Source organism: Schistocerca cancellata, chromosome 1 (assembly GCF_023864275.1).
Source record: "Schistocerca cancellata isolate TAMUIC-IGC-003103 chromosome 1, iqSchCanc2.1, whole genome shotgun sequence".
Classification (NCBI taxonomy): Eukaryota; Metazoa; Arthropoda; class Insecta; order Orthoptera; family Acrididae; genus Schistocerca; species Schistocerca cancellata.
The window spans coordinates 44,749,362-44,772,939 of record NC_064626.1 but is presented as its reverse complement, the minus strand read 5'-3'; positions in this window follow the sequence as shown (position 1 = coordinate 44,772,939).

Sequence of the window (23,578 nt, the reverse complement as noted above, 5' to 3'; positions counted from 1 at the left end):
AGTGACTGTAGGTAGATACAAGGTGACAGAATTTGTAGATGGTGTAATGAATGGCAGTTTGCTGTATATGTAGAAAAATGCAAATTAATTCAGATGAGAAGGGAAACGAACCTGCAAAGTTCGAATACAGCATTAGCAATGCATTGCTTGACACAGTCACATCCAGTAAATAGCTATTCGTAACGTTCCAAAGTATGAAATGAGATGAGGACGTCGGATCGATAGAAGGGAAGGCGGATGGTCAACTTTATTTTACTCGATGAATCGTGAGAAATTGTAGCTCATCTATAAAGGAGAATTGGTATAGAACACTAATACGACCCATTATTCAGTACTGTCAGAGTATGTCGAATCCCCACTAGGATGGATGAAAGGAAAGCATAGAAGCATGTCGGAGGTGGGTTGCTAGATTTGTTACCGGTAGGTTCGATGTTCAAGCAGATATTACCGAGATGCGTCATGGACTCAAAGAGCAATCTTCGTATATCCATAACTGAAACGGACGACTTTGGACGTGAGCTAGTTCCGGAAGGAGTGCCGTCTTCCCTCCAGGGATTGCTATTTGATATACACTCCTGGAAATGGAAAAAAGAACACATTGACACCGGTGTGTCAGACCCACCATACTTGCTCCGGACACTGCGAGAGGGCTGTACAAGCAATGATCACACGCACGGCACAGCGGACACACCAGGAACCGCGGTGTTGGCCGTCGAATGGCGCTAGCTGCGCAGCATTTGTGCACCGCCGCCGTCAGTGTCAGCCAGTTTGCCGTGGCATACGGAGCTCCATCGCAGTCTTTAAAACAGGTAGCATGCCGCGACAGCGTGGACGTGAACCGTATGTGCAGTTGACGGACTTTGAGCGAGGGCGTATAGTGGGCATGCGGGAGGCCGGGTGGACGTACCGCCGAATTGCTCAACATGTGGGGCGTGAGGTCTCCACAGTACATCGATGTTGTCGCCAGTGGTCGGCGGAAGGTGCACGTGCCCGTCGACCTGGGACCGGACCGCAGCGACGCACGGATGCACGCCAAGACCGTAGGATCCTACGCAGTGCCGTAGGGGACCGCACCGCCACTTCCCAGCAAATTAGGGACACTGTTGCTCCTGGGGTATCGGCGAGGACCATTCGCAACCGTCTCCATGAAGCTGGGCTACGGTCCCGCACACCGTTAGGTCGTCTTCCGCTCACGCCGCAACATCGTGAAGCCCGCCTCCAGTGGTGTCGCGACAGGCGTGAATGGAGGGACGAATGGAGACGTGTCGTCTTCAGCGATGAGGGTCGCTTCTGCCTTGGTGCCAATGATGGTCGTATGCGTGTTTGGCGCCGTGCAGGTGAGCGCCACAATCAGGACTGCATACGACCGAGGCACACAGGGCCAACACCCGGCATCATGGTGTGGGGAGCGATCTCCTACACTGGCCGTACACCACTGGTGATCGTCGAGGGGACACTGAATAGTGCACGGTACATCCAAACCGTCATCGAACCCATCGTTCTACCATTCCTAGACCGGCAAGGGAACTTGCTGTTCCAACAGGACAATGCACGTCCGCATGTATCCCGTGCCACCCAACGTGCTCTAGAAGGTGTAAGTCAACTACCCTGGCCAGCAAGATCTCCGGATCTGTCCCCCATTGAGCATGTTTGGGACTGGATGAAGCGTCGTCTCACGCGGTCTGCACGTCCAGCACGAACGCTGGTCCAACTGAGGCGCCAGGTGGAAATGGCATGGCAAGCCGTTCCACAGGACTACATCCAGCATCTCTACGATCGTCTCCATGGGAGAATAGCAGCCTACATTGCTGCGAAAGGTGGATATACACTGTACTCGTGCCGACATTGTGCATGCTCTGTTGCCTGTGTCTATGTGCCTGTGGTTCTGTCAGTGTGATCATGTGATGTATCTGACCCCAGAAATGTGTCAATAAAGTTTCCCCTTCCTGGGACAATGAATTCACGGTGTTCTTATTTCAATTTCCAGGAGTGTATGTTCAAAATGACGAATTTCCTCCAACTGTATTATGGTGTTGGTTTTATTGGCAACTAGTTTCGATGTTGTTACAACATCATCTTCAGGCCCATACTTGTTGACAGCAACCGTATGTGTCTAACATTAGTAGTCTGTGGTGAGATAGGCGTGTTCCATGCGTAAGACGCTTATCTCACCACTGACTACTGGTGTTACATGACACATACGGTTGCTGTCAACAAGTATGGTCCTGAAGAAGATGTTGTAACAACATTGAAACTAGTTGCCAATAAAACCAACACCTTAATACAGATGGAGGAATTTCGTCATTTTGAACATATATCAAATAGCAATCCCTGGTAGGAAGACCGCACTCCTTCCGGAAAGTTAGATTACCGGCATTTGAAGCCGACTTCAGATTGATTCTACTACCGCCAACATACAGGGTGTTTCAAAAATGACCGGTATATTTGAAACGGCAATAAAAACTAAATGAGCAGCGATAGAAATACACCGTTAGTTGCAATATGCTTGGGACAACAGTACATTTTCAGGCAGACAAACTTTCGAACTTACAATAGTTACAATTTTCAACAACAGATGGCGCTGCGGTCTGGTAAACTCTATAGTACGATATTTTCCACATATCCACCATTCGTAGCAATAATATGGCGTAGTCTCTGAATGAAATTACCCTAAACCTTTGACAACGTGTCTGACGGAATGGCTTCACATGCAGATGAGATGTACTGCTTCAGCTGTTCAATTGTTTCTGGATTCTGGCGGTACACCTGGTCTTTCAAGTGTCCCCACAGAAAGAAGTCACAGGGGTTCATGTCTGGCGAATAGGGAGGCCAATCCACGCCGCCTCCTGTATGTTTCGGATAGCCCAAAGCAATCACACGATCATCGAAATATTCATTCAGGAAATTAAAGACGTCGGCCGTGCGATGTGGCCGGGCACCATCTTGCATAAACCACGAGGTGTTCGCAGTGTCGTCTAAGGCAGTTTGTACCGCCACAAATTCACGAAGAATGTCCAGATAGCGTGATGCAGTAATCGTTTCGGATCTGAAAAATGGGCCAGTGATTCCTTTGGAGGAAATGGCGGTCCAGACCAGTACTTTTTAAGGATGCAGGGACGATGGGACTGCAACATGGGGCTTTTCGGTTCCCCATGTGCGCCAGTTCTGTTTATTGACGAAGCCGTCCAGGTAAAAATAAGCTTCGTCAGTAAACCAAATGCTGCCCACATGCATATCGCCGTCATCAATCCTGTACACTATATCGTTAGCGAATGTCTCTCGTGCAGCAATGGTAGCAGCGCTGAGGGGTTGCCGCGTTTGAATTTTGTATGGATAGAGGTGTAAACTCTGGCGCATGAGACGATACGTGGACGTTGGCGTCATTTGGACCGCAGCTGCAACACGGCGAACGGAAACCCGAGGCCGCTGTTGGATCACCTGCTGCACTAGCTGCGCGTTGCCCTCTGTGGTTGCCGTACGCGGTCGCCCTACCTTTCCAGCACGTTCCTCCGTCACGTTCCCAGTCCGTTGAAATTTTTCAAACAGATCCTTTATTGTATCGCTTTTCGGTCCTTTGGTTACTTTAACCTTCGTTGAAAACTTCGTCTTGTGCAACAACACTGTGTTCTAGGCGGTGGAATTCCAACACCAGAAAAATCCTCTGTTCTAAGGAATAAACCATGTTGTCTACAGCACACTTGCACGTTGTGAACAGCACACGCTTACAGCAGAAAGACGACGTACAGAATGGCGCACCCACAGACTGCGTTGTCTTCTATATCTTTCACATCACTTGCAGCGCCATCTGTTGTTGAAAATTGTAACTACTGTAATTTCGAAAGTTTGTCCGCCTGAAAATGTACTGTTGTCCCAAGCATATTGCAACAAACGGTGTATTTCTATCGCTGCTCGTTTAGTTTTTATTGCCGTTTCAAATATACCGGTTATTTTTTAAACACCCTGTACATTTCGCATAAGGACGACGAAGATAAGACCATATAAATCATGGCTCGTATTAAGGCATATAGACTGTCGTTTTTCCATCACTCTATTTCCGAAAAGAACAGGGAAGTAAATTACTTGTTAGTGATATGTAGTACTCTCCGCCGTCCGCTGTACGATGGCTTGTGGAGTATGTTCAGTCATGCTCAAAAAAATCCAAACGACCTGAACTGCATTTCGCTTGATTCGCATACAACCCTCATAACGCAGATGCCTAGAAGGTCCTCTAATCGCTCCTCGGTACAGCCGTTTGACAATTCAAAATGGTTCCAAGAAATCACTACTAGAAAACACTACTCTGTATCGCAATAACTCAAGATGTAAAGTAATACCACGATACTACAAATATCAGGGAGCACCTTATCACAGATAAGACTGTCCTTAAGGCTTGTAAGCTCACATTTATTACAATAAATGACATACCTGAAATGTTACCACCCTCATTATTACGTCAGATAGGTAATGCCCGTAGTAAGTTCGTCGTATTCATCATTTCCTCTTCAAAGTAATATACCGTACTTATTATTTAACACAAAATGACATAAAAAATTTAAGTTTTTCACGTGCTGCTAGTTGGGAATATGTATGAACTTTAAATGACACGACGAACCGTCTTGTTCTGCATATGGATTCAAAACCAGGTCATGCAGACCAAGCAAAGATGTCGTGACTGACGGAAACTAACAGACATTCCTGACTAGGCATACAGAGAGTGTTATACCTTGATTTTAGACAGTGTCAGTTAGGAAATATCAACATTAAATTAATTAACGTAAACATTTTTAACGGACGCGAAATCCTATCCAGCAACTATTGTCCCTGTTAACGAACACCGAGAGATGTTAAATATTGCTTCTTCACAAGTAACTTACTTGAAATGTCTTGAGGTGAAGCATTGTGCTGGACAGGGATTCGAACCCAGAAGCTAATCGGACTGTTATCGAAGCACAATCAACTGTGACATATCGGATTTTCTCGGCAGTAGCAAGATGTTTTGACTGAAATAACGAGACGAAACACTAATTTTTTTTCTTCCCAGGACTCCAACCCGTCACCTATCGCTGCTACATTTTAGAGAAAACGACGTTAAATATGGGTTTGTTGCACCAGAAGCGACATGTAAGCATGTTTGAACTAGAAATAATATGACGAAAAGTTCAGTGCTGACTGGGAATCGAACACATATCGTTGTTGACTACATACAAAGAGACGTAAGCTACCGAATTTTTCTCCATCAGCAGCTCGGGATAATATCCTTGAACTTCCAGTGATCTCGCAAACAGTTCTGTGTCTCACTGGGATTCAAAAACGTCAAAAATCGTTAGTGTTGACAACTAATGAAAATACATTAAAAATCAAAATTATTTCCACCAACAGATAGATGTTCTCTTGCCAGGGCTTGATAATACACAATGAAAACTTTAGTGCCGGGCCAGGATTCGAACCCATTCATGCGCAATATGTGGAGATGTTGAGTAATCTGCAGTTTTGAAGAAACAACAAATTGTAGTCGAGCTGTATTGTCACAAAGGGATCAAATTCCGCGTTAAGGGCGGTCTGAGTTGTATTCCCAGTTCATAACCAATTTTATCAACATACAGATGCTCAAATGGTTCAAATGGCTCTGAGCAGTATGCGACTTAACTTCTGAGGTCATCGCTCGCCTAGAACGTACAACTGCTTAAAACTAACTAACCTAAGGACATCACACACGTCCATGCCCGAGGCAGGATTCGAACCTGCGACCGTAGCGGTCGCTCGGCTCCAGACTGTAGCGCCTAGAACCGCACGGCCACTCCAGCAGGCGAAGCTCAAATAAAAGATGGAATAAGTGTCCTGTGACCCTACATAGCGTTTTTTTCGTCATAGAAATAAATAACTAGTGTAAGAAAGGTTACTGGTGATAGAGTTTCTACATGTCGCCACTCCTGACTTTATTGTGGTTCAACCTAATGTCTACTCGGTAGAGAAGGAATATCATTTTCAATGGGAATTTCGGACCACAATGCCATTATACCTTCTTCACTTGGCGTAGCCAGAAGAGAATATAATCTGTCTCTCCCTATAAAAAATCATCGGCAGAAATTGGAATTGAACCCTGACCGTAAATATACGAATCTATCAGCAATCCAACAGAGCACCACATCCCATTCGCTCTGTCTCATTTTTCTATTGTAACACCGTTGCGCCACACTGGATCAGAATTCTGACGCACAGGCTCCCTGTAATGAATTTGCAGCATGTTCAGCACATTCATTTACTTCGTTGATCGAATCGCCATGAACTGGCTGCCTCGGCTACCCAGTGCATACATTCGACTATTTTGTAATCACCGAAATAAGATCACGTAACTGCCACCTACACAGAACTGCAACAGTGTAGGATGCAGAAATTTAAATAGGAAGTGTTCCTTTCCACTTGAGCTACTCTATTGCGCTATCTGCTTGTTGAAAACGTGGTGCAGTGCAAAAGAAAAGCTGTAAATGTCTGACTCTGAGAAGTCTACGTCCAGCCATATCCATTATCTCACAACACTGTGGAATGCGGGAGTTCTAGAGGACTTGTATTGCCTTCTGGAGCTGCTGTAGCTATGGTTCTGCTAGTAGTGTAACGGTAAGTGTGGTGCAACGTAGACAAACCGTCACGAGTTCAAATACTGCTACATTTTTTAAAACGCAATTCCTGTGTCTGCTGAAGTTAACATTCTAATGGAACTTTGAACATAATTTCCTTCACTTCTCAACCCAAAATAGTCGCATGTGGAAAAAGGGCCAACTGCTGCGACATTTTGTTCTCTTCAGGTTCAGCAGATGCCTCTCGAAGCTGTTGTATTATGTATGGGAAGAGCGTATCGTGCCAAAATACGTCAGAAAAGTATTTTCTACATTAGCTGTCGTGTGGTAGTGGCACTTGCATGTAATCAATAAACTGCGTGTGCATTGTCAGACTGTTATAGATAACATCAGAGAATTTGCATATATCATTGATGATTAATTTCTCTCTCGTGTTTACTACTGTTTAAACAACAGTAAAAGAAACCCTACGACAATGTGCACTGTATTATAAGAAATGAAATAAAATTACCCACGGTAACCTTACGACGAAAGTCTGTTTTAATAAAGCTGAGTATCTGTACACAAGCGAGCCTCTATCGAACCGAATTAGGAAAATACTACTGACCTAGATTTCGATTGGGTCTGTGTTTAATTGATATGCTGTAAAATACTCAACAGGTATACAAATGTGGCATTTCATAAATAAAGTTATGTATTCCTAGAAACCCAAAATTTGCTTGTCAGCAACGGAACCAGGCATTACCTATTCTGCAACGTTGTAAGTTTTTCACTATTGCACTATGAGCCGAAAGTATTCTATTGAGTTTTCCTTATCGATGTTTGATCTGACTGTTTGTAGCTCCTTCACAGAAGGGATAAAAACGTCACAGTCAGCGAGACTGGAACCGCGAATCACAACAGACGCTTTTCAATGGGGCAGCACGTTAACACAAAGCTAGTGAAGTGGTATGTGTCCATGAGGCAAAAAGGAATAGAACTCGTAAATCGCTATTTAAAGGACAAGATTTCTTGCGATTTCCAAGTGCAACGACTTTCCTGGGCTGGAAACCGTAAATTTACAATCTTTTCTTACACCTCAAGCGATAATAACTCAGAATACTCAATGGAAATGACAGGAAAAATCAGGTGAATTTTTGGCTGAATTCCGTGCACACCAGGAAGTAACTCGACGATCACAGAGTTGCCAAACATACCTTGCCTTGTTACCAAATCTCAGTTACAGTACCAGCAAGAAGAAGACGAACCGATGTGATCCTGCAGAGGCCTGGGAAGTGACCATAGCTGGCATTTCAAAGACGCGGCTGGCATGGCCTGGAATACGTAATGCGTTTGATTCGCATTTCTGTAACTAGGTTTAGGGATTGGAACGTAGTTAGTAATAATACTCAGAACTGACTGTAAACAAAGCACCATAAATCAGTAACTCTCATAGTTGTTTTTATATTTCTTTCGTAAGTGTACTCAAAACTAACAAACTCATACATGGACGTTTTCGTGCCTGGCCGATACTCGAGCACAACAAACAAATAAAAATAAAAATCAATGTGTATGTGTGTGATGATGATGATGTTTGGTTTGTGGGGCGCTCAACTGCGTGGTTATCAGCGCCCGTACAATTACCCAGTCTTTGCTCAGTCCAATTTCGCCACTTTCCTGGATGATGATGGAATGATGAGGACAACACAAACACCCAGTCATCTCGAGGCAGGTGAAAATCCCTGACCCCGCCGGGAATCGAACCCGGGACCCCGTGCTCGGGAAGCGAGAACGCTACCGCGAGACCACGAGCGGCGGACAGGGGTGTATGTTTGTGTGAGAGAGAGAGAGATAAATATGAAAACGAACGAGAGAGAGAGTAAATAATTGTTGTAAAGAAACTGCATCATGGTATGTAAAGAAATCTTTCATGAAAAAGACACGATCAACATCACTAAGAAATGTTGTATTCATGATCTATGGAACAAAAATATTGATCGAATCAAATCTAAACTGATCTAATCATATTGCTGATTAGCCATGAAGAGTCATGAATTACCGAAATTTTCGCCAATATCAGTAACCAAATCTAAACTTGAAAATAAAAGACCACAGTTTTTGTAATAAACCGGGACTCCTATCAAGACCCTTTCGTCTCTCTTAACAAACCACGAAAGATGTCTGATATACCTCCATTCAGAAGTAACAAAGTGAGCATGCATTTAAAGGTAAAGCGCTTGATGTGAATTTTTGTGACGGAGATACGAACCCAACACGTAATCGGATTGTTAACTAAGTGAAATCAAATGTAATGCATCGGTTTTTCTTACCAGCTGCTAGGTGATTGTATCTAAAATAAGGATAGAAATTTTTATGCCTAAGCGACAATCGAACCGCACACCTACCGTCCTTCATCGTCCACGAAAATAGCTTAAAGTATCAATTGGTTACTCACCAACAGTAAGATGTCTGCGTGTTTGACCAGAAATAACGACACCCATTGCGAATGTAGGCAACACATGAACAGCCGTTAAAAATGCATGTTAATTTTCATTAGGCCGGTGTGCAGGTGATAGGGCTTGAAATGAAATTATGAATACTTTTGTACTGGATCAGTATTCGGACCCACATACTTACCTTTGGAGGAGACCTAGAGAAGATTGCAGTCTTGGGAAAAGGAACGAAATGACTGAACTATACTGTTCCGAGAGATTCAGATCCTCACGATAGGAGATACGAATTCAAATCACAGTCCAGCACCAAATTTTTCAACGTCTCTAGTTCAATCAAGTACAAGTAAAATAAGGGCCCTGTTTCTTTAAATGGCTATAGGTTCATCAAATAAAATAAAATTTTCTAATGAAAGTAAGTTTACTGGCGACAGTATTTCTGTTTACCATGACTTCCGCCTGTCACTGGCTCTGCTCAGTTGGTAATGAAGGAACGTGATGTTTAATGCCGATTGCGAATTATAACGTCTTTCTCTTGAGGTTACCAGAGGTAAAGCCAATCTATTTGTGCCTCTTAGCCGGTCAGAGCGGTTCTAGGCGCTTCAGTCTGGCTCTGAGCACCATGGCACTTAACATCTGTGGTCATCAGTCCCCTATAACTTAGAACTACTTAAACCTAACTAACCTAAGGACATCACACACATCCATGCCCGAGGCAGGATTCGAACCTGCGACCGTAGCAGTCCCGCGGTTCCGGACTGAGCTCCTAGAAGCGCTGGACCACCGCGGCCGACGCTTCAGTCTGGAATCGCGCGACCGCTACGGTGGCAGGTTCGATTCCTGCCTCGGGCATGGATGTGTGTGATGTCCTTTGGTTAGCTAGGTTTAAGTAGATCTAAGTTCGAGGGGACTGATGACGTCAGCAGTTAACACTTTGGCTGCGGCATCAGTGCAGGCGAGCAACTCTCCAGTGCGGCTTGGCAACGAGCGAGTGCCCTAGATCCCTCTTTTGTATTTTCGCTTACCAATATGTTGACTGTGTTATCGTTCGTTTCGTCAACTACAAGTTGCAACAATTCGTCTGTTACCAATAAACTGAAGGCATACATAGGAGAATTGCCAGCAGGATGAATTTGCAAAACTACTTCCTTCGTATGATTCACGAACTCTATTAAAGCTCTGACATAATCAGTATTATTAAATCACGTAGGTTGCGACGGGCGGGTCACGTAACGCGAATGGATGAGGGCAGCGCAGCGCGCAGAGTACTGGTAGGGCACTTAGAGGGAAAACGTCCTGTGGGGAGACCGAGGCGTAGATGGGAGGACAATGTGAAGGCTGATTTAAGGAGCCTAGGTATTGAAGGCGAATGGAAGGAAATAGCCCAAGACAGGGACAGGTGGCGAAAATTACCGCAGCAATGGACTCTCGAGTCCGGTATGACCAGTGAGTAAGTAAGTAAGTAACTTCCTTCGTAAATGGGTGATACTGCATATTATGTGGTTCTTTATGCCGGGACTCACCTGGATTATCTCCGTGTGATAGTTAGGGTTCTTTTTCGTCGTCTATTGCCACACAATCGTCGTGATCCGTCAGATTCTGAACTGTGGTTCAAATGGCTCTGAGCACTAAGGGACTTAACGTCTGAGGTCATCAGTCCCCTAGAACTTAGAACTACTTAAACCTAACTAACCTAAGGACATCACACACACCCATGCCCGAGGCAGGATTCGAACCTGCGACCGTAGCAGTCCCGCGGTTCCGGACTGCAGCGCCAGAACCGCTAGACCACCGCGGCCGGCTTCTGAACTGTCACGAAACAGATTCGAAAGCTGTGCTTCCACGCTATCATCACTCTGCAATTCTTTTGCACCCTCTGAATGACAAACCCCGTGGTATGCTTCGTCCTCACCGCACAGAAAGTCACTGTCGTCTAGTACACAAAGTAACTGTTCCTCTGTCAATTTAACACTTTTCCTGCTCCTTTTCACATTGGAAGGTCCAAGTGTCGGTTCATTAGCCGCCATTACGAACAATATACGTTCGATAACTGACCACACAAAACAAAAGTTTACACGCTTTGATGCTGGCTTAGGCGCTGCAGTTAGACTGAGTAATCCGACAGTGAGTGCGGACGCTTAGAAGCGTCAGCCGCAGCGAAAGTGTTAAGTGCCATAGTGCTCAGAGTCATCTGAACCATTTTATTGTGCCTCTTAAAAGTGAATGCCTGAACGCACGCATTGCACCTGTGATAGTTCGTTCCACCAGACCATTGTGGCCACATTTCCCAGCCCCAGCAGTGCGCTGTAACGGATCATATGCTTAGCTTACAGGATTGGTCACGGTGGAAAAAATGCGAGTCTATTGTATAGTTAAGTAGACGCAAGCTTCTGACGCGGAGATTATTCTATTCTTATGTCAAGCAGGATGTAAAGACTCTTCTAGGCATCATAGCCTCGACGTGAAGCCATTTTGAAATTTTTACTAATTCAGCAATTTCCTTAGTTCGAGAAAATCCACTGTGAAGTGGGAACTTACCGGATAATTTGATGATTACCGTCAGTATTACTATCATTTTCTTCATACCACTGCTGGAACACATCTGCTTGAACATCATTTAATGCCTTTTGGTCATTATTGAAGTAGTTGCTCAAGAACAGGTTCTTTCTCTGTCTGCGGAATTCTTTTCATGTTAATATAAAACATCAGCAATTACTCGTAGATTACATTAAAACTGAAGTAATTGATGAAGACGTCACTTGATAACAAAACGTGCTGTCTTTCTTCATTTACTTGCGCCTAGAAATGGCTGTCGAATACTGCCAAACCAAAAGCCAAGGGCTCTTACTGACGTCCGATATAGGTCGTTGTCAGTTCTTCCATGTGATTTGGTCGACGTGATCTGTTTCAAGTTGTGTTTGACAGAGAATGTTTTATAAAATCAATTGTTTTCCTTTCCAATAAACAGAAAGATTTTCATTCTAAGCTATCCAACTTCAAAATTTTCGCAATTTTATTTCAAATTTAATAATCGCTTCTGTAATGTGGGAAAGTATTTCACAGTTGCAAAACCCGCATCCGACCCATTGACCTTACACTTAGTTGCTGACCATAAATTCTAGCTCAGAGTGACACCAGTTGAAGTAACCTAATGTAGCAAATACTGTTTGCCAGTGCTCTTTCTTGACGGAAAATACGCAATTAAACTATTGGGCTCCATAAGTACACTGTAACAGTAATTTCTGTGTGTGTGTGCAATGCATACGGATTGTAGAATTTAGTGGTGCTCTATCTTCCACTCCTGTATACAGTATGCCTGATCTAAACGGGTCCTTTATCATTGCAGGCCCTGGTAGTGCAACCTAATACTGGCAACAGTAATGTCCTTTTACTGACAACCTCACTGTTCGTTTTACCTGATTTTGTAATCATTTAAATAAAACAACATGACCTTCCAGTGAGAGACATTTCGTCCCCTTTTTTCTTCTGTGAAATTTGTCAGCAAGCTTTCTGCCTTCCAGCCAGCGAAATGCGGCACAATGCAGCTGGCAAGAGATTCACAAACCGCGATTTAGTGCCGTTAAGACGATTTCTTTAAACATTGTCGTAGCTGAAGGAATTTAGTTTCTTCTTAAATCTTCTTATGCAACAACGTTCACAGATATCTCAAATAGGAAAAGCTCTTTATCCAGGTACGAAGGTTGTAAAACAAACAGTTTGTGTCAAGTTGATCATTTCATCTGATAGCACTGCGTCAGTATTTTGTATAAGAGGTATCACATGTGGTGTTCCTGTAGCTGGGGGAATAATTCGTTGTAAACGAGGTTATCACCAATGGGTACAGTACTTCTAAATATTCAGCCCTTTTCACGTCGTCATAGAAATCCTGGACGCATATCTCTTCACAAGCTCTGTGGTAAAGTGCTGACCCGTTGAAAAGCGTCTGTTGTGGTTCGCGGTTCCAGTCTTGCTGACTGTGACGTTTTTATCTCTTCTGTGAAAGAGCTACAAGCAGTCAGATCAAACATCGATAAGGAAAACTCAATAAAATACTTTAGGCTCATAGTGCAATGGTGAAAAACTTACAATGCTGCACAACAGGTAATGCCTGGTTCCGTTGCTGACAAGCAAATTTTGGGTTTCTAGGAATACATAACTTTACTTATGAAATGCTACATTTGCATACCTCTTGAGTATTACACAGCATATCAATTAAACACACACCCAATCGAAATCTAAGTGAGAAGTATTTTCCTAATTCGGTTCGATAGAGGCACGCTTGTATTCAGATACTCATCTTTATTAAAACAGACTTTCGTCGTAAGCTTATCGTGGGTAGTTTTATTTCATTTCTTATAATACAGTGCACATTGTTGTAGGGTTTCTATTACCGTTATTTAAACAATAGTAAACATGAGAGAGAAATTAATGTTCCATGATATATGCAAATTCTCTGATGTTATCTATAACTCAGTCTGACAATGCCCATGCAATTAATTGATTAATTGCATTTAGAAAACTTGTTCTGAGTTAAAGCTAACAGACAAGGTTTCTAGAAGAATAAAGTGCCACTACCACACGACAGCTAATGTAGAAAATACTTTTCTGACGTATTTTGGCACGATAAGCTCTCCCCATACATAATACAACAGCTTCGAGAGGCATCTGATGAACCTGAAAAGAACAAAATGTCGCAGTAGTTGGCCCTTTTTCCACATGCGACTATTTTGGGTTGAGAAGTGAAGGGAATTATGTTCAAAGTTCCATTAGAATGTTAAATTCAGCAGACACAGGAATTGCGCTTTAAAAAATGTAGCAGTATTTGAACTCGTGACGGTTTGTGTACGGTACACCACACTTACCGTTACACTACTAGCAGAACCATAGCTACAGCAGTTCCAGAAGTCAATACAAGTCCTCTAGAACTTCCGCATTCCACAGTGATGTGAGATAATGGATATGGCTGGACGTAGACTTCTGAGAGTCAGACAGTTACAGCTTTTCTTTTGCACTGCACCACGTTTTCAACAAACAAATAGCGCAATAGAGTAGCTCAAGTGGAAAGGAACACTTCCTATTTAAATTTCTACATCCTACACTGTTGGCAGTTCTGTGTAGGTGGCAGTTACGTGGTCTTATTTCGGTGATTACAAAATAGTCGAATTTTAGCACTGAGTAGCCGAGGCAGCCAGTTCATGGCGATTCGATCAACGAAGTAAATGAATGTGCTGAACATGCTGCAAATTCATTACAGGGAGCCTGTGCGTCAGAATTCTGATCCAGTGTCACGCAACGGTGTTACAATAGAAAAATGAGACAGAGGGAATGGGATGTGGTGCTGTGTTGGATTGCTGATAGATTCGTATATTTACGGTCTGGGTTCGATTCCAACTTTTGCCGATGATTTTTTATAGGGAGAGACAGATTATATTCTCTTCTGGCTACGCCAAGTCAAGAAGGTATAATGGCATTGTGGTCTGAAATTCCCATTAAACATGAATTTCCTCCTCTACCGAGTACACATTAGGTTGAACCACAATAAAGTCAGAAGTGGCGACATGTAGAAACTGTATCACCAGTACCCTTTCTTATATTAGTTATTTATTTCTAGTGACGAAACAAACGCTATGTAGGGTCACAGGACACTTATTCCATCTTTTATTTAAGCTTCTGTATGTCGATAAAGTTGGTACTGAACTGGGAATACAACTCAGACCGCCCTTAACCCGGAATTTGATCCCTTTGTGACAATACAGCTCGACTACAATTTGTTGTTTCTTCAAAACTGAAGATTACTCAACATCTCCACATACTGCGCGTGAATGAGTTCGAATTATGGCCCGGCACCAAAATTTTCATTACGTATTATCAAGCTCTGGCATGAGAACATCTATCTGTTGGTGGAAATAATTTTGATTTTTAATGTATTTTTATTATTTTTCATCACTGACGATATCTGAGGTTTTTGAATCCCAGTCAGACACAGAACGTTTTGCGAGATCACTGGAAGTTCAAGGATGTTATCCCGAGCTGCTGATGGAGAAAAATTCGGTAGCTTACGTCTCTTTGTGTGTAGTCAACAACGATATGTGTTAGATTACCAGTCAGCACTGAACTTTTCGTCATATTATTTCTAGTTCAAACATGCTTACATGTCGCTTCTGGTGCAACAAACCCATATTTAACGTCGTTTTCTCTAAAATGTAGCAGCGATAGGTGACGGGTTGGAGTCCTGGGAAGAAAAAAAATTAGTGTTTCGTCTCGTTATTTCAGTCAAAACATCTTGCTACTGCCGAGAAAATCCGATATGTCACAGTTTATTGTGCTTCGATAACAATCCGATTGGGTTCTGGGTTTGAATCCCTGTCCAACACAATGCATTTCCTCACGACATTTCAAGTAAGTTATTTGTGAAGAAGCAATATTCAACAACTCTCGTAGTTCGTTAACAGGGACAATAGATGCTGGATAGGAATTCGCGTCCGTTAAAAACGTTTACGTCATGTAATTTAAAATCGAGGTATATCACTCTCTTTATGACCCGTCAGGAATGACTGTTAGTTTCCGTCAGTCACGAAATCTTTGCTTGGTCTGCATGACCTGGGTTTGAACGAGACGGTTCGTCGTGTCATTTGATGTTCATACATATTCCCAACTAGCAGCTCGTGAAAAACTTAAATTGTTAATGTCATTTTGTGTTAAATAATAATACTTTGAAGAGGAAATGATGAATTTACTGCGGGCACTACCTATCTGACGTAATAATGAGAGTGGTAACATTTCAGGTATGTCATTTATTGTGATAAGTGTGAGCTTACAAGCCTTAAGGACAGTCTTATCTGTGATAAGGTGTTCCCTGATAATTGTAGTATCGTGGTATTACTTCACATCTTGAGTTATTGCGATACAGAGCAGTGTTTTCTAGTAGTGATTTCTTGGAACCATTTTGAATTGTCAAACGGCTGTACCGAGGAGCGATTAGAGAACCTGCTAGACAGCTGCGTTACGAGGGTTGTATGCGAATCAGGGCAAACGCTGTTCTGGTCGTTCGGATACAAACTACGGCTTACACATACTTTGTTCAACATGTGAACGTCACTACAGATATTCGGATTTAGATTATAACATGTTCGATATGCCTTCCAGTATTGGCGATGATGCGGTGCAGACGAATAGCGTAATTCTGCGTGACTCGCTGTCCCGATGGTATTGATGATCTCCTGAATGCTGCTCTCAGGTCACTAACAGTTTCAGGATTATTGGCGTACACCTTGTCTTTAATGCAGCGCCACAAAAATGAGTCGCATGTGTTCAGATCCGGAGAATATGGTGCCCAATCGAGGCCCATGCCAGTGGCCTCTGGGTACCGCAGAGCCAGAATGCGGTCCCCGAAGCGCTCCTAGACCACATTAAACACTCTTCTGTTACGATGGGGTCGAGATCCAGCTTGCATGGACAACATTTTGTCGAAATCAAATTCGCTTTGTATAATAGGGACGAAATAATTTTTCAAAACCTCTTAAGTACCATTTGGTAGGCACCGTGACTCGAGGAATATTCCACCGATTATTCCGTGACTGGATAGTCACACCACACAGTGACCCACTGAGGGCGAAGAGAGTTCTTGACCGTGAAATGTGGTTTCTGAGTCCCAAAAAAATGCGCCACTTTCGCTTATTGACGAACCCATCCAAATGAAAGTTGACTCATCGCTAAACCAAGCCATATTTACACCAGAGTCCCGTTCGTAAATTCTGTGGACAACAGTGCTGGCGAAACACACCCATTATTCCATGGCCCTGGAGCATAATGGCGGATGGATTTGAATTTTGTATTGGAAGAGATGCAGGTCTTCAATAGGAATTTGTTACAGTGTCTCATTGTTGGTTCCCACCTGTTTTGTAGCTCGTCTGATCGATTTACTGGGGCTGCTTTGGAAAATAGCGCGTTTCTTCTCGATGTTTTCAGGCGTTTTCACCCTTTTTGGGCAACCGATACTGGCAACACCGTCATCACGAACACTACCAGTTCTCTCAAACTTGCGAATCAAATTCTTGATTGTTGGCACACTTGGAGCTGTAGGCTTCAGCCAGAACTCTGTCAGAAACTTCCTTTGAGCCGCAGTTGGGCTGTTATTGCTCGCTTAGTACGCCTTCACGAGCTCTATACGCTCAGGCACCCTGTACCGTAACATTTTCACATGCAAATGGCCGGCAACAACCAGGCACGTCCACATCCGCATACTTATTCCTATCATGCCCGTCGGCCAACCGTGCAAAAAAAAAAAAAAAATGTTCAAATGTGTGTGAAATCTTATGGGACTTAACTGCTAAGGTCATCAGTCCCTAAACTTACACACCACTTAACCTAGATTATCCTAAGGACAAGCAGACACACCCATGCCCGAGGGAGGACTCGAACCTCCTCCGGGACCAGCCGCAAAGTCCATGACTGCAGCGCCCTAGACCGCTCGACTAATCCCGCGTGGCGCCAACCGTGCAGTTTCAACGTCCTAACGCAAACCGTTCAGCAGTTATGACGATTTTATTTCATGTAGTTTAATAATTGTCACCCTGTAAGTAGATGTAGAATAACACAGAGACATGTTCCACAATGCCTACTTCCTATTTTTAATAAAAATATTCTTAACGGCCTTTCTAGCTCATACCAGTACGGGGTCTTATGCACAACATATTTGGGTGTACGATAGTGTACCTAAATATACTGGGAAATCACGTTGGGTCAGTGCTGAGTCTAGATTGCCGGTAGGAATTTCGAGTGTGTTGGAACTGTCAGAAGAGAATGTAGTATTACATCAGACAGGTTGCTAAGTTAAACGAGGTTTTGTACACCTAGAAGAAATACAGGGTGAGAATAACGTAACTGTGTCTGTTGATAATTTTAGCGTGGAGGACGTATGATTAACAAAGGGGTTGTTAATCGCTAATCCTGGAGGAGGAAGAATTGGGCATGAGGGGCGTCAGCCACGGACAATCATTGGATGCCATTGAAACTGCATTACGAGAAAAAGTGAAGCACCTAGAGGGAAGCAACTGGAATGGATGGAACTCAAGGACTTATTTTTTTCCAAAAGGGCCACTAAGAGCATATTACACTGCACTGCATGCCAGTGGGAAATGAATCACCAGTCTACTGCAAGCCATACAGAATACTGTGATTACAGACACCTAAAGGAGAAATCCATAACGGACGCCTGCCCTTTTCCAAACATCAAAGAAACCTTAGCTCACTTAGGACAAAGCAAATATTTTTCAACAATGAATTTGAAGAGTGGGTATCACCAGAAAAGGGGTTGCACCGCAGGATCGGCACAAAATAGCGTTTACGGCACCCTGGGGACACTGTCAACACAGAAAACGCCATTTGCATTGGGAAATGCATCTGCAACGTCTCGGAGACAGTTGGACAGAGTACGCAGAGTTTGAAACCATGGGAATGCTGAGTATACCTCGATGACATAATTGTCTATGGGAGTGTATGGAACAGCATATTCAGCACTAAGGGAAGTAATCCTCAGGACAAAAGCAGCGAAGTCAACATTGAGTACGGCAAAGCGTAATTTTGTGATGGAAGAGGTAGCTTTCCTAGGTCACATCATAAGTAAAGGTGGGGTCAAGGCAGATCCAAGATTAGTTAGAGCTGTACGTACATTTCCTATACCGGAATCTGTAAAGGAGTTGCAGTCGTTCTGGGGGGACTCGCGAACAATTACCACTGACTCGTAAGAGGATTTGCGGATATTACCAGATCGTTGATACAGTTCCTTAAAGAAGGTACTAAGTTTGTGTAGTCAGAAGAGTACCAGCATGTTTTTGAGCAGCTAAAAGAAGCTTTAAAATTGAGTCCCATATTGGTATTTCCGGATTTTAATAGACTGTTCGTTTTAACATGTCATGTGTCAAGTTGTGCACCGGATATGTGTTGTCACAAGACGTACATGTCATAGAACGTGTCAAGACAACTACATTCTGCAGACAGACATTATTCCACAACAGGGAAAGAGATGTTAAACTCATGTATAGAATCATATATTTCAAATTTTATCCGTAGGGTAAAAAGTTTAGAGTAATAACAGATCATGTAGCATTAAAATAGTTGGTGTTAAGGGATCCTTCAAGTAGGCTGACACAATGGTCAGTAAGACAAGATGAATTTGACTTTGAAGTTACTCATAAATCTTGGAAGAAGCACAGAAATTGGGAGGGCTTAAGTAGAAAAGTAGCAACATTACATATTGAAGGTAATGAGAATAAGGAATGGAAAGAGATACAAATAACATGGCTGAGTGTGGCATCACTCGAACGACCCCAACAGTGACGTCTCCAGCTGCAAAAGAGATGACAGCGTGTCGGAAAAAAAACCTGTGTGACATCTTATGGGACTTAACTGCTAAGGTCATCAGTCCCTAAGCTTACACACTACTTAACCTAAATTATCCTAAGGAAAAACACACATACCCATGCCCGAGGGAGGACCTGAACCTCCACCGGGACAGCCGCAGGAGTCCATGACTGCAGCGCCTCAGACCGCTCGGCTAATTCCCCGCGGCCAGCGTGTCGGCACACCTGATGATGTATGTGAACTTCCTCCACTAAGTGGGTGGCTCCCTCATGATTCAAGGCAGGCTACCGTGTCACGTGGTCGAAAAGTGGACCCCGTACTGCATTACGGGATGTTGTTCAAGATATAACAGGCTCGAGGTGTAAGTTATGATGCTGGGACGAGAATCATTCAGTACACAAATGGCTGAGTATTTATATGCTCCAGACTATGTTCGTTTAGGGCTTAAGACACGCCCTCTAAACTCGTCTGTGGTCGCAAGTGAGGAACCGCTTCTGTCACACAAGCGTACCGTAGCCCAGCTGGATCCACTTTCGAACGCCAGTAAGCCGTGATATGCTCTGCAGTCTCTCCCGCCTGTAGCTGTGTCTGGTGCAACACACACCCGCTCTGGCGTACTTTTTTGACCCAATACGGTCGATACACTACACTTAGCCTGCTTTCAGGCTTAAGTTGTAATGTTAGAGTCCGGTTGCGATTTCACGAAGTCAGTGAATGAGATAACGAAAAACATGTCCATGATGAAACACTGTTGTGTAGAGCAGTTTGAGGTTTATGTTAGGTTGGAATGTAGTATTTTCTTGTCAGTTGGAGCAGGCAACGAATATGATAGCGAAAAATAAGTCATTGTTGACAGATTGGCCTGTACCGTAGGCTGATGTCTAGGATAGTTAATGTAACAGTTTGATTATGATTTTGCGAATCCAATTAATGTGATAGTTAAAACCGGATCTGTAGTTACAGTCTTGCCTGTAGGTTTCCCTGAGGTCTTAGTTAGGCTTGAATGCAACAGTTTGGTTGTGAGTTGATGAAGCCACTGAATGTGATAATGACAAGTCAGTGTTGAAGACAGTTCTACAGCGTAGCCCAAGTGCTAGGTTATAGTAAATTGGAAGTATTTGGTTATGAGTTGGCAAAGCCAAGGAATGCAGTATCGAAAAACGTGTCTATGATGAAATATTCGTCTGCAACGTAGCCAGAGGGCTAGCATAGTTTGGAATGCAGCAGTGTGATTGTGTGTTGGTGAAGCCATAGCACATTATCGCTAAAAATGTGCCTATGCTGGCAGAATGGTCAGTAAAGTAGCCCGAGTTTCTACGTTAGTTTGTAATGCAGAAATCTGGCCTTGTGTTTTCGAAGTCTATGAATGTGACGGCGAACAGCGTGTTTCTAGTGACAAAGTATTTTAAAGTAGTCTGAGGTCTAGATTAGATTGAATCCGACAGGTTAGTTGTGAGTTCATGAAACTAAGAAATGTGATAGAGAAAAACGTATCTCCAGTGACGGTCATGTCTGTAGCGTACCCCGAGATATACAGGGTGGTCCATTGACAGTGACCGGGCCACATATCTCACGAAATAAGCATCAGACGAAAAATCTACAAAGATCGAAACTCATCTAGCTTGAAGGGGGAAACCATATGGCGCTATGGTTGGCCCGCTAGATGGCGCTGCCATAGGTCAAACGGATGTCAACTGTGTTTTTAAATAGGAACCCCCATTTTTTATTTCATATTCGTGTAGTACGTAAAGAAATATGAATGTTTTAGTTGGACCACTTTTTTCGCTTTGTGATAGATGGCGCAGTGATAGTCACAAACTTCTATAAGTACGTGGTATCAGGTAACATTCCGCCAGTGCGGACGGTATTTGCTTCGTGATACATTACCCGTGTTGAAATGGACAGTTTACCAATTGCGGGAAAGGTCGATATCGTATTGATGTACGGCTATTGTGATCAAAATGCCCAACGGGCGTGTGCTATGTATGCTGCTCGGTATCCTGGACGACATCGTCCAAGTGTCCGGATAGTTACGTTATTTAAGGAAACAGAAAGTGTTCAGCCACATGTGAAACATCAACCCCGACCAGCAACAAATGATGATGCCCAAGTAGGTGTTTTAGTTGCTGTCATTGCTAATCCGCACATCAGTAGCAGACAAATTGCTCAAGAATCGGGATTCTCAAAAACGTCGGTGTTGAGAATGCAACATCAACACCGATTGCACCCGTACCATATTTCTATGCACCAGGAATTGCATGGCGACGACTTTGAACGTCGTGTACAGTTCTGCACAAGAGAAATTACGGGACGATGACAGATTTTTTGCACGTGTTATATTTAGCGACGAAGCGTCCTTCACCAACAGCGGTAACGTAAACCTGTATAATACGCACTTTGAACAACGGAAAATCCACGATGGCTGTGACAAGTGGAACATCAGCGACCTTGGCGGGTTAATGTATGGTGCGGCATTATGGGAGGAAGGGTAATTGGCCCCCTTTTATCGATAGCAGTCTAAATGGTGCAATGTATGCTGATTTCCTACTTAATGTTCTACCGATGTTACTACAACATGTTTCACTGCATGACAGAATGGCGATGTACTTCCAACATGATGGATGTCCACGTGCGATTGAAACGGTATTCAGTAGCATATTTCATGACAGGCGGATTGGCCGTCGAAGCACTATACCATGGCCCGCACGTTCACAGGATCTGACGTCCCCGGATTTCTTTCTGTGGGGAAAGCTGAAGGATATTTGCTGTCATGATCCACAGACAACGCCTGATAACATGCGTCAGCGCATTGTCAATGCATGTGCGAACATTACGGAAGGCGAACTACTCGCTGTTGAGAGGAATTCATTACACGTATTGCCAAATGCATTGAGGTTAATGGACATCATTTTGAGCATTTATTGCATTAATGTGGTATTTACAGGTAATCACGCTGTAACAATATGCGTTCTCGGAACCTCACAAAGGTACATGTATCACATTGGAACAACCGAAATAAAATGTTCAAACATACCTATGTTCTGTATTTTAATTTGAGAAACCTACTGTTACCAACTGTTCGTCTAAACTTGTGAGCCATATGTTTCTGACTATAACGGCGCCATCGATCACAAGGCGAAAAAAAGGGTCCAACTAAAACATTCATATTTCCTTACGGACTACACGAATATGTAATAAAAAAATGAGCGTTCCTATTTTAATGAACGCAGTTGATATCCGTTTGACCTATGGCAGCACCATCTGGCGGGCCAACCATAGCGTCATCTCGTTTCCCCCTTCAAGCAAGACAAGTTTCGTTCTTTGTAGTTTTTTTCATTTGATGCTTATTTCGTGAGATACTTGGCTTGGTCACGATGAATAGACCACCCTGTATGTTAGGTTGGAATGCAGCAGTTTGGTTGTGAGTTGTATCGGTGACAACTTGTCTCTAGTATAGTCCGAAGTTAAATTTAGTTTGGAATGCGACGGTTTGAATATGAGTTGGCGCATCCGTGAAATGTGATAGTGAGAATCGTATCTGTAGTGGCAGCCTGGTCTCTAGCATACCCAGAGGTCTAAGTTTATTTAAAATGCAACAGTTGAGTTGGCGAATCAACTGAATGCGTCATATTTGATGGACTGACCAGTAGCGTAACCCGAGTTCGAGGCTATGTTGGAATGGAATACTTAGATTTTGAATTGGCGAAGCCAATGAATGTAACATCGAAAGACTGGTCTGTAGCATACCCCAGACTATGTGAAAGAACTGTCTAATAAACTTTCGACGGTTGCTCGCGTGTGTGCAGACCTATGTGAGGTAATACTTTGATAACTCGAATGAGAGTGTTCGCACGTTCCAACACTGCAGGGGAAACAGCTGTGTTCAGCTGGCGGACACGCAGGAGATCGAACAGGCTTGTGCGACCTGGTCGAAATGATGAAATGATGACAGACGTCTTCATCAGCGCCACACTGTGCTTTCGTTCGCCGCCAGCTCTCCGTAGATACAGGGCAGGGTGTTTCAAAAATGACCGGTATATTTGAAACGGCAATAAAAAGTAAACGAGCAGCGATAGAAATACACCGTTTGTTGCAATATGCTTGGGACAACAGTACATTTTCAGGCAGACAAACTTTCGAAATTACAGTAGTTACAATTTTCAACAACAGATGGCGCTGCGGTCTGGGAAACTCTATAGTACGATATTTTCC